General features: G+C 35.0%; 1 pseudogene; it reads right to left on the reverse strand.

Moving 5' to 3' along the window:
* Positions 1-1469: 1469 nt before the first annotated feature.
* LOC122143981 lies at positions 1470-10541 on the reverse strand (annotated as a pseudogene).
* Positions 10542-13542: the final 3001 nt, after the last annotated feature.

Genomic DNA, 13542 nt, shown 5'->3' on the forward strand with positions numbered 1-13542 from the left:
ACTTGTGAGGGTCTTAGACATAAATGTTCACCCAAATATGAAATTTCTATCATTATTTGCTTTGTTGTCCAGACAAGAAAGCAGTCAAAACAGGTTTGGAAATAATTTCATAAATGACAGAATTTCATTTTTAGGTGAACTATGCCTTTTAAAGGCACTACAACAACACACAAAAAAAATAACATCCCACACCAAAAAAAAAAAAAAAAAAAAAAAAAAAAATGCTGGAAACACAAATAAAGCCTTTCCAGTTTATCCCACACCAAAAAAAGAGCAGAAGTTCAGCAATTAAAGGGGAAATCCTGACTCAAAACAGATTTGTGCAACCTAGGCAGAAAAATGAAAAGGCATATTTGCTTGTGTGAACCGCAGTTCACGGATTTGCCATTTACATTCATGTTTTTGGCAGAAGTTGTTACAAGACTTTCAAAAATTCCTCACTATCCAGCAGTGGTCTAAGAACATGTCTGAAATCATATTTCACCCCAAATTAAAAGAAAATAATGACTAAACTTATATTTTTGCACAAAGAAACCTCATTATAGGACCATTTAGATCCTTATTCTTATTACTGTAAAGATTAATTCAAAATTCTAATTAATATTCATTTAACAAACATTTATAGTATTATACAATAACATATAATTGTCACGGAAAACTGATTTAAAAGCATATTTTAATATTACTGATTTAATATGAATAATTTATAGTATAATAGTTTATAATAATGCACATTTTATACCTCATTGTATTGCCTTTAATCATGACTTAATTTACAAATCATTAAGATTTTCTTTTTTACTATAAGAAAACAAATGCATAATTACGAGAATAATTAAAAAAAATGTATTATGAGAATTTCTGGAAGGAAAAATGCACAACCCGTCATGAAAATAAATCAAATATGATGCAAAAAAAATGTAAATGATCCTATAACAGGCTCCATTTTCCTCATGTAAAATAATTTTCTCTAATTTTTTCTTTTAATTTAGAGTGAAATGTGATGCAGAAGACAGGCTTCAATCTAAGTGAGGCTTTAATGAGGCAGCAGCGTTGCAAGTAACAAAATGTGTCCCTTTAAGGAGCTGGTCATGTGACACACAGCAGAAATAAGGTCACAACTGGTTTTACGCAGGTATAAAGGCAGCAAAGTAATAAAAAAAAGGCCTCGAATGACAGCGGAAACCACCACATCAATTACTTTATAAAAAATGCACACAGATAAGACAAATTTTAATCGCACATACACAAACCTAGTCAAAAATCGCAATTCTTTCCTGGCGCAGTTCTTCCTCCCCATGCAGCAGGTGCGCGATGCACTCGACCCAAAAAACACATTGAACCACCACTGTGCTGTACATACAGTCCACAGAGTTAGCACGCGCATATTCAAATTCTCTATTTCTGTTTCAAATTCTAGCGAACAAAAGGCCTTCCTGCCGTTGCGCATCTCTTGACGAGAAAAAGTCGGGTGTATCAACCTCAAACCACCGAACTCCTCAGTGCAGGAACCCCATCAAGAGCAGTGGCAACAGCAAAACCTGCAAAAACGTGGTCCAGACGACGCGGCTCTATTCCCAGCATCCCTCTGGCTGCAGTCGTCACCGACGTAGCCGTTATAGCACTGACACTGAAACTCGTCGCGCACACGGCTCAGCTCTTCTTCTCCCATCTGGCCCGAGACCTTCAGCGTGTTTCCCTGCCGCTCTATGCTGTGGGTGTTCGGGCTGAGATGCAGGTACGTGTCCGTGTCGGGCTGTTTGCGAAGGCAGCGGCCACGAAATCTGCAGAGGTTTCTGCTGCACTGCTCGGCAGCCGACGTCACGTTAAGTAGGTAGCGACCCAACGGCCCTCGCAGGTATTCGTTAAGACGGTAACAAGCCGCCTGGAAGATACAAGATTAAAGAATTAATCAAAAATGACTTTTAGAATTTTTGTACATTAGGTTGTAAATTAGACCAATATCTTTCGCAATCGCTAATTAATTGTCCAATATTTAACTTTTTATTTCATGATTATCTACTTTGGCCAATTTCTACACTGGCATTTTAAAAGAAATACTTGCTCCTTGAGTCTGTTTCGAAATCGATAGAATAATGTTTTTTTTACTATGATTACAGGGGTGGAACGGTACACAGATGTAATGGTTCTGTACGTACCTCGGTTCGATACGATTTCGTTACAACAGGGGAAAAAAATAGACTATGCTCAGTTTCTTTTAATTTATTTTGAACAGACAGTAGTACAAATTGCAATTTTTTTCTGCCTAGATGTGAAAATACTAAATATTATTACATTGTTATACATATAAAATCTGCAGTACATATATACATACAAAGAATACATTCTTGAAATATATTTGATTTAGTTTACAGATAGACAAGGGGGAAAAAACAGTGCAACACGTAATGTAGTGTATATATGCTGAGTTTCAGTTCATTTTTGTGACAGGCTTAATTTGTTTACAGAAAGGAAGCTCAAATGACAGAAACCGACATCCTATTTGTTTTCTTTATTTTACAAAAGCACAATATTTTGTTTTAATTGTGAGTGTACACAAATAAAAGCAGACCATTATACAGTGATGCATTATTAATAAGACAATAAGTGTTTAAAGTTGATTCTGCTGGTATAAGGAAACAGTTGAAGTGATTGCGCAGGCGCGCACACAAACACACACGGCATTCCCTGTTCTTCTGCTGGCGGCCGGTTATCAAACAGCGTTGCATTACTGCGGGCACCCCCTTCTGGATTGGGAGTGAATTGCCTGTATTCGTTGTAAAGCCCCGTTCACACTAGCAGCGACTTTTGTATGTCTGCAGTCCGCTACCCTCTCAGACTCAAAGTCTGTACACATTTGTGCAATTATGTAATGTATTACCATATTGGTTCCTTCACCCTCTCAGACTCAAATTATGCATATATGCATAAATATAAATAATTTGTGTAAAAAATTGTATATTTGTGTATTATAATTATATATATATATATATATATATATATATATATATATATATATATATATATATATATATATATATTATATATATTATTTTATATAAATAATTCAATTCAAGTTTATTTTATTTTATATTATATTATTAAAAATAATAATGTGTGATATGTATATATATATGTATATATATATATATATATATATATGCACATAAAACTACAAATAAATAAAATTGTTAAAAATATTTAATACAGCTGTTTTGTACACTCTCTCTATATAAAAACAATAAAAGCAATACTTGAAAAATGATGAAAGAAATGTTAAATAAATTAACACTAAATAAACACTGAAAAATAAAATTTGTTTCCTAATTAAATCATCAAAGGTCTTTTAAATGAAAAAATGAACGTTAGATGACAAAGGTAATCTTTAAGTGAAAATAGGGCAAATTAATGTGATGCATTAAAAAATATATATATAATAATAATAGTCAGACACCCAATATAGTATTGAAATATTGTGCATTACTAAATGAACCCTATTATGATCCTAAAAGACCTCTCCACATGTTAAAGTCCTGATTAGGGTTTATTTTGTCATAATAACAGACTCATTGTACATGACCCATTACTTATGTAGAATACATATTTATCACCATCTGCCATTAAGAAACCAACATCACTTGACCCCTAAAGTCAATTAATGTGAAGGAGGCTAGTTAATATCCTGATTAGTGCACAAACTTACATGACTGCTGGCGTAGTTGGAGTCGCCCCAGAGGATGACGCCCGCTACACCCAAGGCCACGCTCTCGCCGATGGTCGACACCAGATCCGTCTGCACACAGACAGAACGAAAGAAACGTCAGTTCAACTCAGCATGAATGTGAGGATCCCATCAGGAAGATAAACAGGTGTTTTAGATAAGGCTTCATGCGTCACTGAATTCAGAAAAATCACCTCACCAAACACTGAGCTTCTTGTGTGTTTGTGAATAGTTGGCCTGTGTGAGTATTTGTTAATCGTTCTGCCGTTTGTATATTTGTGACAAGTGACATCGGTGATGAACGACAAAGACTTGATTCTTCTCTTTCTTGACCACACACTTTGTCTTCAGCCTTTTCATTACATTAGTGACAATCACTCGTTCACTCTTTGGCTTTTGTTGAACTGCTTCACCTCTTGTTCCACAGACACTGACGTCAATTCCTGCAAAAGTCTAAACTTTTCTGCTTGATAAATGAATGACAGTCATACGGTGTATCAAATCACAACAAGAAAACTACTTTTTGTCCATCATTATGTTAACATTATGTCTGTCATATTTTACTTGGGCAAAGTTGGTTTGTTTGTTTTTTATTATTGTAATAAAAATAAAAAATGATTAATTATAATAAATTATTATATAAATAAAAAAATTACAAAAAAAAACAACAACTATATAACAATAAATAAATATCAATAAATAAAACACTATATCAATATCCATTATTCATACATTAATATATCAATATGTATAAAACATTATATTATAAAATATAACATTATAAGAGCAATGATAAAAATAGCATTCATATGTAACTAATACTAAAAAAATAAAAATAACAACAATAAAATATAAATTATTAATTATAAATGTTATATTATTATTAAATAAGTAGTGCTTTCAAACGATTAATCGCATCCAAAATTAAAGTTTCTGTGTACATAATATATATAATATAATACATAATATATATGTGTGTACTGTGTATATTTATTATGTATGTATAAATACACACACATACAGTACATATTTTGAATATTTTGAATATATTTACAAGTATAAGGCCTAATATTATTATATTTTATATTATATATATAAATATATTTAATATATAAATGTAACATATAAATAGTAATATAAACATTTATTTTATCATACAATGTTAACAATTTTTTAAAAATCTTTTAAAATGTAATCAAAAAAAAAAGAAGCATTATAAATAGTAATATAAACATTTATTTTGGCAGTGTGTACTGTGTAGTGAAAACTTTATTTAAAGGGGATGTCTAATGCTATTTCATACATTCTGACTTATTTACACTGTTAAAGAGTTGGATTCTCATGTAAAACATGGCCAGAGTTTTAAAAAAATTGGTAGGACGTATGATGGGGTATTTCTAAAGATTGTTTTTTGGCGTTTTGCCTTTATTTAGATAGGACAGTGTAATGACGGGAAGCGAAGTGGGAGAGAGAGTGGGGGCAGGATCGGGAAAGGTCCACAAGCCGGGATTCGAACTCGGGACACCCGTAGCACAACGACGCTTTATGTTGGCACGCTAGCTTTCTGTATTCTTTTTCTATTCTATCTCCTTGTTTTCTTTGCATGGGTGTGTGTATATATATATATATATATATATATATATAATGTATGTTTGTGTGTGTTACACACATATACATTATATATAATGAATATTTGTGTTGTGTTGTACATATATTTGTAGATTAAAAAAACAAAAAACCTTGCTACATGGGCTAACCGAGACTTGTCATTGCTCTTGCATTTTATTGCTCTTTTGTTAGTTTCAATTGCTTCTATTGTCCTCATTTGTAAGTCGCTTTGGATAAAAGCGTCTGCTAAATGATTTAATGTAAATGTAAACAAAATATATCACAGTATTGTGGTGATTTGTTGAACTAAGAGTGCCATAAAACGTATTCGGTTTCATTTGCGTTAAGTGTAATTAGTGTGAAGAGTTTATTCAGACAAAAAAAGCCCTGTAAGGCTGTTAATTCACCAGGTCATGTGACGAATTCAGACTCCAATGTCTCATAAAACGTTTTCCACAAGGAGTGTGTTATAGCTCAAGTGTGGCATTCCTCTCAGAGATGTGCTGGAAAAATGGCTTGGCTTGTATTTTATACTTGGCAGCGCTCAGACTCTCCACACATGTCTGACGAACCTCAAACGTCAAACCTCAGTCATTCCCTTACACACGCAAACACTCCCTCACACACACACGCGCTGGCAATCTGGAGACCAAACTCAAACAACCACCACCCCAAAACATGGACATATCCAGAAGATGTTATGTGATCTTCAGCCTCCTGACAGACCAGAAGTACTCTACAGACTTTAAGGACGGTTTTACAGACGTCACAGATGTGTCATGTGACCTGCGGTGATGTCTGTATGAACAGTTAGTTAAGGTCTGCTAACTAGGCGTGATATGATTAGATGTTGCAAGCATTCACAGTAAGTCTCCAGAAAGGTGAGAAGATTCTGCATGCGTGATTGCTATATTCAGGACAAGCCGTGACATATATCAGTCTGTTAAAATTCTCTGCACCTACATTGCATTAGAAACATTGCTCAACGGCAGGAAAAACACACCTTGACACAGCAGTCCTGAAATACAAACACCTCAGGAGCATCTGAACTTCCTTCAAACAGTCGCAGAAGCCAACAGACCATCACAAAGATTGGTTCAGCTGGACAAATGTAGCTCAAGCTTTGGGTTTTGCCTCTGGTATTTTTTGTGGATAAAGATCTGGGCTGGTGTCCAAAAGGTTGTACATTTGAATTCCGCAAAGACAGATCTCAGGTTACTCACCTCAGGAACCTGTCCCTTTAGATTAAAATGTCAACAAAATGACTATTGACTAGATTTCATGAGCGATTTTAGTAAGACTACACAATATATCGGTTGACCATATTGTTAATAGGCCAAAATTAAAAATGTTTTAATTAGATATTTAATTGTTAATGCTCATTTTAAACCACTTTATATTTTAAAACATTTATAATTTTACACTGTATGATCTAATTTTATCATTTTACCCTGTAAAATGTAAATGAAAATCTCAAAATGCATATAATTTTTTCATACCGTACATTACGTTTTAATGTTGAACTTACTTGTAGACTGTAATATTTTTTTTAAATTACAATCTTATTACATAATAACTTAAAAATAACAAAAAAAACAAAAAAAATCAACTAAAATATACAATTAATTTTTATTATTATTATTTTTTTAATTGCAACTAATCCTAAATTTTAATAAACCTTCAAAAAAAAAAAAAAAAAATGCATGATAGATTTAATATTATGTGACCCTGGACCACAACACCAGTCATAAGGGTCCATTTTTTTTAATTGATTTATAAATACATAAGATGAATAAATAAGCTTTCCGTTGATGGATGGTTTGTTAGGATCAGACAATATTTGGCCAAGATACAACAGATACATATTTGAAAATCTAGAATTTGAGAGTGCAAAAAAAAAATCTAAATATTGAGAAAATCGCCTTTAAAGCTGTCCAAATGAAGTCCTTAGCAATGTATATTACTAATCAAAAATTAAGTTTCGATATTTTTACAGTAGGAAAAGTACAAAATATCTTCATGAAACTTGATCTTTACTTAATATCCTAATAATTTTTGGAATAAAAGATAAATCGATAATTTAGACCCAAACTGTGTATTATTGGCTATTGCTACAAATATACCCGTGCTACTTATGACTGGTTTTGTGGTCCAGGGTCACATATGGTATATACATGTAACAAACATAAAATTTCTGGCAGATACTGATAATCTGGCCGATAATTATTTTCAAGTTACAGACCATAACCGATAAATAACCAATAATTACAATTCCAAACTATTTTATCTTAAATAAAATAAAATAACTGAAAATTAAACTCCATTATTTTAAATACCACAAGTTTATTCCTCACGATATATAGTATAAAGGATAAAAATGGATATTCATTTGGAGATCTGCTAAATATTTCATTCACCAGCATTATTAAATTAACAAATATTTTTTAAAAGAGTAACTTTCAGTGAGCATCAGATAAAGAGGTCATCCAAATGTACAAATAGAGCAAATAACCATAAGCAACAATTAAATATCCAATATCACCTGATACCGATAAATTAAAAACGAAAACTCTATTATTGCCCGATAACTAACACGATACCAATATGTTGTGCACGACTACTTATAGTTCACGTCAACTTAAATAAACAAGTGGCCACACTGGTTTCCACTCTTTTTGAGGAAAAATCAAACACTGCCACACCAAGCGTCATCTTACGAAAATCTCACCTCTAGTCAGCAGCGGAGAGTTCAGTAGGGTTGCCGTTAGAAAGCAGGAGGATTGTTTTGGTAAGTGGGCCAGCGTGTAGTAAACACAAGGCCTGGCTGACCCGTTCCCAACAGACGCCAACCTCATGCCCTCCTTGACCCGGTTCCGTACGAACTGGCGCCCAGCCGGTTGGTCCTTCAGCACATTTGCCATGTAAATGGAAGGATACAGAGCTGTACTCTCCGTCCACAGCCACTGCAGTTCGTTGTTCCTTTTCAACTCCACGTCCGGACAGTGTCCCGTTGTAGCTCTTATTTTTTGTAATTGTGATTGTAACAATCAGGAAAGAGGTAGAAACCCCAAAGCTGATGGGGCCGTAAGCTCTTGGCCGATCGAAGCGTCTCCAACATGAACTTGCGTGCAGAAAGCTCAAACTCTTGCTGGGCCACTTTGGCAACTTGATCTTGAGGCCAAGTTGGGTTTTTCTCAGCGACTAACCGTCGTGAACCATTGCGGTAAATATCTTTAGTGCCCCAGTTACGTATCCAGAGGGGCCGCCACTCTTCCCAGTCAATCACAGCAAGACCTTTCACTGTCGTGTCCTTGATGTACTTCTTGAGCCCTTCCGGCATCCGTTCTAGGTGTTGCGTGAGACTGCGACCTGCGGTAGGCCGCCATTGACTGGAGTGCCATCTGGCTCGGGTACAAACCCAAACGGTCCTGATAGAAGATGGTGAGATTTTGCTTGGTGAAGCCCTCATTTGGTGATGGTGGACGCCACTATTTGGAATTGATCCAACTGGAAGGTGATGTTATGTCGAGGTCTACAGTCTTCTTGTAGGGGCGTTCCAAGCCAACAGCAATGGCTTTGCCGGAAATACAGCGGCCATCTAGAGTTTTTTAACTGCCGTGCTTTTTAAACAGGTCCAAAAGAGCATTAAAAACAAGAGTCGCAACCAGGAGACCCCTCAGAGGTCGGGTCGCCCCAAAGAGACCAGTGATGTTTTTCATTTCAGACCTAAGAATACAGCAAACCACTACAATTAATACAATTTCAAAACTCACTTTGAGTGTTCTAAAGCATGTTAAAAAACATTGTTTCATGTGCAGTTGGTTCACTGGTACATTATGCATATATTAGAACAAATACAATTATGATTTTTGCACAATTTCATGATAAAAATGCACCGTTTATTTAAAGAACACATTTCGTGGAAGCCAAACCAATGTAGTTTAAAAGTAAAAAAGTTTGGAAGGAACTTTTAAAATAAGGAAGGAAATATGACTATTTGACAAATATGACAAACAACCAAACAACCACTTGCATGATGGCATCCTCTGCAAGCATTAAAAATAGTCATCATTAATTCACTGTAACATTATCAACATACTTGCACAAATAAATGAGAACATTTACATTCAGGGATTGACCAACTTTTGTCAAATGCTTCTAAAAAAAATTTTTTTTTTACAGTAGTTTACATGTGATCGCTGGGAATCAAACCCATGCCCTTAGTATAAGAACGCAGTTCTGAATTCGAAATAGAACAAAAGAAAACAAACAATAAGAAACATTGAACATTCCACAGAACGTTTAAACTTGTTTCAAACATACGATTCGGATCACCGTTCAGTGTTGTTGTACGTTACAAAACCGCTTCCGTTCACATTCTAGAAACAGTTACACATACTAACTGTAATATGTTAAGAGGAAATACAGACCTGTATAGATCAGACTGAACCCGTCCAGCACACCGGTCCGATTACTCATAAACTACCTACCACGTAGCCTCCACCCATTCATCCAGCGAATGCCAACACCTCATAACTATAAATCCCAATCGCTATTTCAAAACAGTCTATTATCACTGTTTCAGCGTCTTTGAAACGCCCCGTTCGCGTTCGCTGAGTAGCGCTGGCGCTCAGCTGCCTCATCTGGATCAGTGATTGAATGTGCGGATCTCGGCCCTCAGATTGATAAATGTAGTTGTGGATAGAGGGGTGTGAGTTGGTATATATGACGCAATTTGCTATTCTGTAACATTACATTTTGAGCCCACTCGATGTAACACGATATAAACTAACAGATTAAGTCTATATAAAAGTGCTGAAGTCGTTACTTTGGGTGTTAAAGCAGTGGTTGTCTTAAGCATGCCCCCTGTCCCCCCCTACATGGCGAATTGGTTTAATCCGAATTTCTGCGCTGGGGATGAAGAAGCGTTTCTACTGAACCGAGCTGAGAGACCTGCAGGAGTCCAGAGCCATTATACACATATCACATTTCACTCCGAAATCACTCTCCTTTCTGTCTTTTCCTTCCTTTGCTCTGTTTATTATTTTATGAGGGTAAAACTACAGCATGACTAAAGACTGACTATCAAAAAGTACTAAGGTAGCCTAATACTACTGTTGTTTTTTTTTTGAACACAGTACCATTATAGTAGCCTACCATGATTTTTTAAGACATGTATCACGTTAATACCATGTTTCTGAACAGGAATCATGGTAATACCATGGTACTTTTTGAATTACACTGCCATAAACTCTTAATTGATTTTATTAGACTACTCTGGAAAAGCTTAAATACAGCCGAGTCAGTTAACTTTAAAACTAACTACAAACTTTTTAGAGCTTAGATTAATAGCATTAACTTTTAAAACAGTGCATTAAGACTGCAAAATAAGCCAAAAATGACATTGCGCAACATGGTGTTGACGGATAAATGTGGCAAACTTAGCACCTCAAAATATTTCACCATCCTCTGCACGCAAACATTTTTCACCACGAGTAACCGATTAACCCACTTGCTTTTTACGGTTGCTAATGTTTCAAGAACAAAAGCTCATTCAGCATCAAACTATGAATCCCTATAGGACGCCTACAGAATATAAAGGCCTCCAGGAAAGACCTGGTTTCCACGTGTTACAGTGAAGATGGGTGTAATGACATGTTGTGGTCAGTGCTATAGGACTTCTGAGGTCTACATTAGTGGAAAAGTGGAAGGGGCCAACACAGAAGGAAAACCACCCACAGCTGCAGGCCAAAGGGGTCATCTTTGATGTTGCCTTTGAAGGGCAGATGTCATGAAAACGTCACAACTGGAATCAAGATAGTTTTGATACTTCATCTAGAGTTGAAAATATGCTTTGGTGAGTAATACAAGTGCATTTCTCCCTCAAATGACGAATGCGGTGTGTATGTTTGCTTCTGTCCGCAGCAGGAGGCAGACATTCCGGACGAGTCCCCACTCCGGGCGGAATACCTCAGTACTAAAACACATCTTGTACTAATAAGGGACTGTAAGAGCCAACACAGACCCTTACAGCCTCTTATAAACTAAGGACAGATCGTACAGCTGCGAGTGATTATCACCACTAATATCTAATTACGTGAGGTAAAAACATGAAAACTCTCCATCTGACTTGACAGGTGTTTGTTCCCTTATGTTCAAATTCTTTCTCTCACATCTTCGGAAGACACATGGCCTGTTTTTATCGTTAATTAAAAATAAAAATAAAAAGTGGAAAAAAATATTTTCCATGAATTGAAATAAATGGAATGTTAAAAGGAAAATATTATAGAAAAAGTTAGTTGAAAAAGAAACATTTTGTTTAAAGTACAAAAAAAAAAAAAAATTACTAAAACTAAATTAAAAATTAATAAAAATGGAATAAATATTTTAAAAATAAAAATAAAAAAAAACCACAAAAAATTAAAAAAAACAAAAATTAAAAATCCAAAATATTATCCAAAAATATTAATAATAGTATAGTAATGGTACTAAAATAAAAACATGGCTTAAAGTAACAATTCATTCAAAAAATTAAACTGGCTAATATTTTCTAAATACACAATGAAAGTGAATAAGGACTGAATGAAGATGTTGAGGTCTAAAAACGACTTAAAATGTAGTCCGCGCAACATTTGATGATGTTAAACTTTTCGCAAAATGTTGGAAAAATTCCCAAGCGCATTTGGGATTTCACATCCATGGCGAAGGGAAATATTGTCAATGAAAGTGACTTAAATGTAGTTTTCTCTGTTTTTAGAAATGTACGTATGATCTCAAAAGACTTATAATGCAAAGCATAAGCCACATGGACTACTTTTACAGCTTTGTTTTTGGTTCTGACCTTGAAAAACGCAGTCCCCATTTACTTTTATTGTAAGGAAAAGAGCAGCCTGGACAATCTACTGAGCGTCTCCTTTTGCATTCTATGAAAAAAGACAATCATATTGGTTTGAAATGACATCATGGTGAGTAAATGATGACAGAATTGAAAAACTTTAGTTTATATATTTATACACATACCATGTTTTTTTCCATATTACTATGGTACACTGCATTTGTTATATTTTTAAATGTAGCTTACAACGCAACATGTATTAATATTTAACATTTTTTCCTTCAGAAAACTTTTCAAATTAACAGTGCTTACTTATGCCACTTCAAATGAAAGCTTCTACTTACTGTGCGGAAAGGTTATCGTTCTCCCAGCAGACAGATGGTCCTCAGTAGTCTCTATATGTAGATGTGCACCTGCTTCAGCTCGCCTGTCACTGAATGCACAGCTGCTTTAAGAGAGACCCACAGTTTTGATCTGGGAGAGACCACACCCCTGTACCTCCTTCACATTCCTGCCCATCTCACCCACCCGTCACCAGCCCCGGGAGCCCGGCCAAACTTTGATCTTACTGTGATTGAGGATTGGATATAATTGGTTTTAGTCTGATCTCAGATCAGCCCCTGCGGGAGACCCCATGCAGAACCCAGTTCTGGTTGCCAGGGTGATGTTAAAGACTCCCACCTCTGTGCAGAACTTAAGGTATAATAAACTAATAAATCATTGCGAAAGTTATGGAACTAGAGATGGTGACAGAGGTAGAGGCGAGAATGTTAATTAAAAAGTTTTATAGCTAAAGAAATGAATAGTACTTAAAAAAAATATAGTAGAACATGGCACTATAACAACACTTAAGGTCATGAATTTCATTCCCAGGGAATATACAGTAAATACTGATAAAATATGTGGCTTCAATGCACTTTTTGTGGATAAAAGCATGTGATAAAGGTTAAAAAAAAAGCTGATTTATTTTTAGTGGGGAGTCCCTCATGGAGATCATATGACTGAATTATTAATGCAAAAATTTAATCCATCCACACCAGTAGGTGTCAGTATATTATAAGTCCAAGACCACTAGTGTATCACTACTGTATCAAAAAACTAAAAGGATTTAAAGTGAAATCATATTTACATTGTTCATTGAATTTTCACAGGCTAAATCCAGTCATTTCAATAGTAATCTACACAATCAAGAATTTTGCGTGAGGGTAAAGATTTTCACCAAGCAGATTTCACATCGGGTTCAAGTTGGTCAACTGTTTTTTTTAGGGGTTTTTTTGCACAATTTTGCCATAAATACCATACAAAGATTGTTACATCTATATAAGCTACATCTCCCATTGATTGCTATGTGGTTATTAGGGTGCCCAGGTCAGTAAAA

The sequence above is a fragment of the Cyprinus carpio genome, unplaced genomic scaffold (genome assembly GCF_018340385.1).
Source record: "Cyprinus carpio isolate SPL01 unplaced genomic scaffold, ASM1834038v1 S000006552, whole genome shotgun sequence".
NCBI classification, from domain to species: domain Eukaryota; kingdom Metazoa; phylum Chordata; class Actinopteri; order Cypriniformes; family Cyprinidae; genus Cyprinus; species Cyprinus carpio.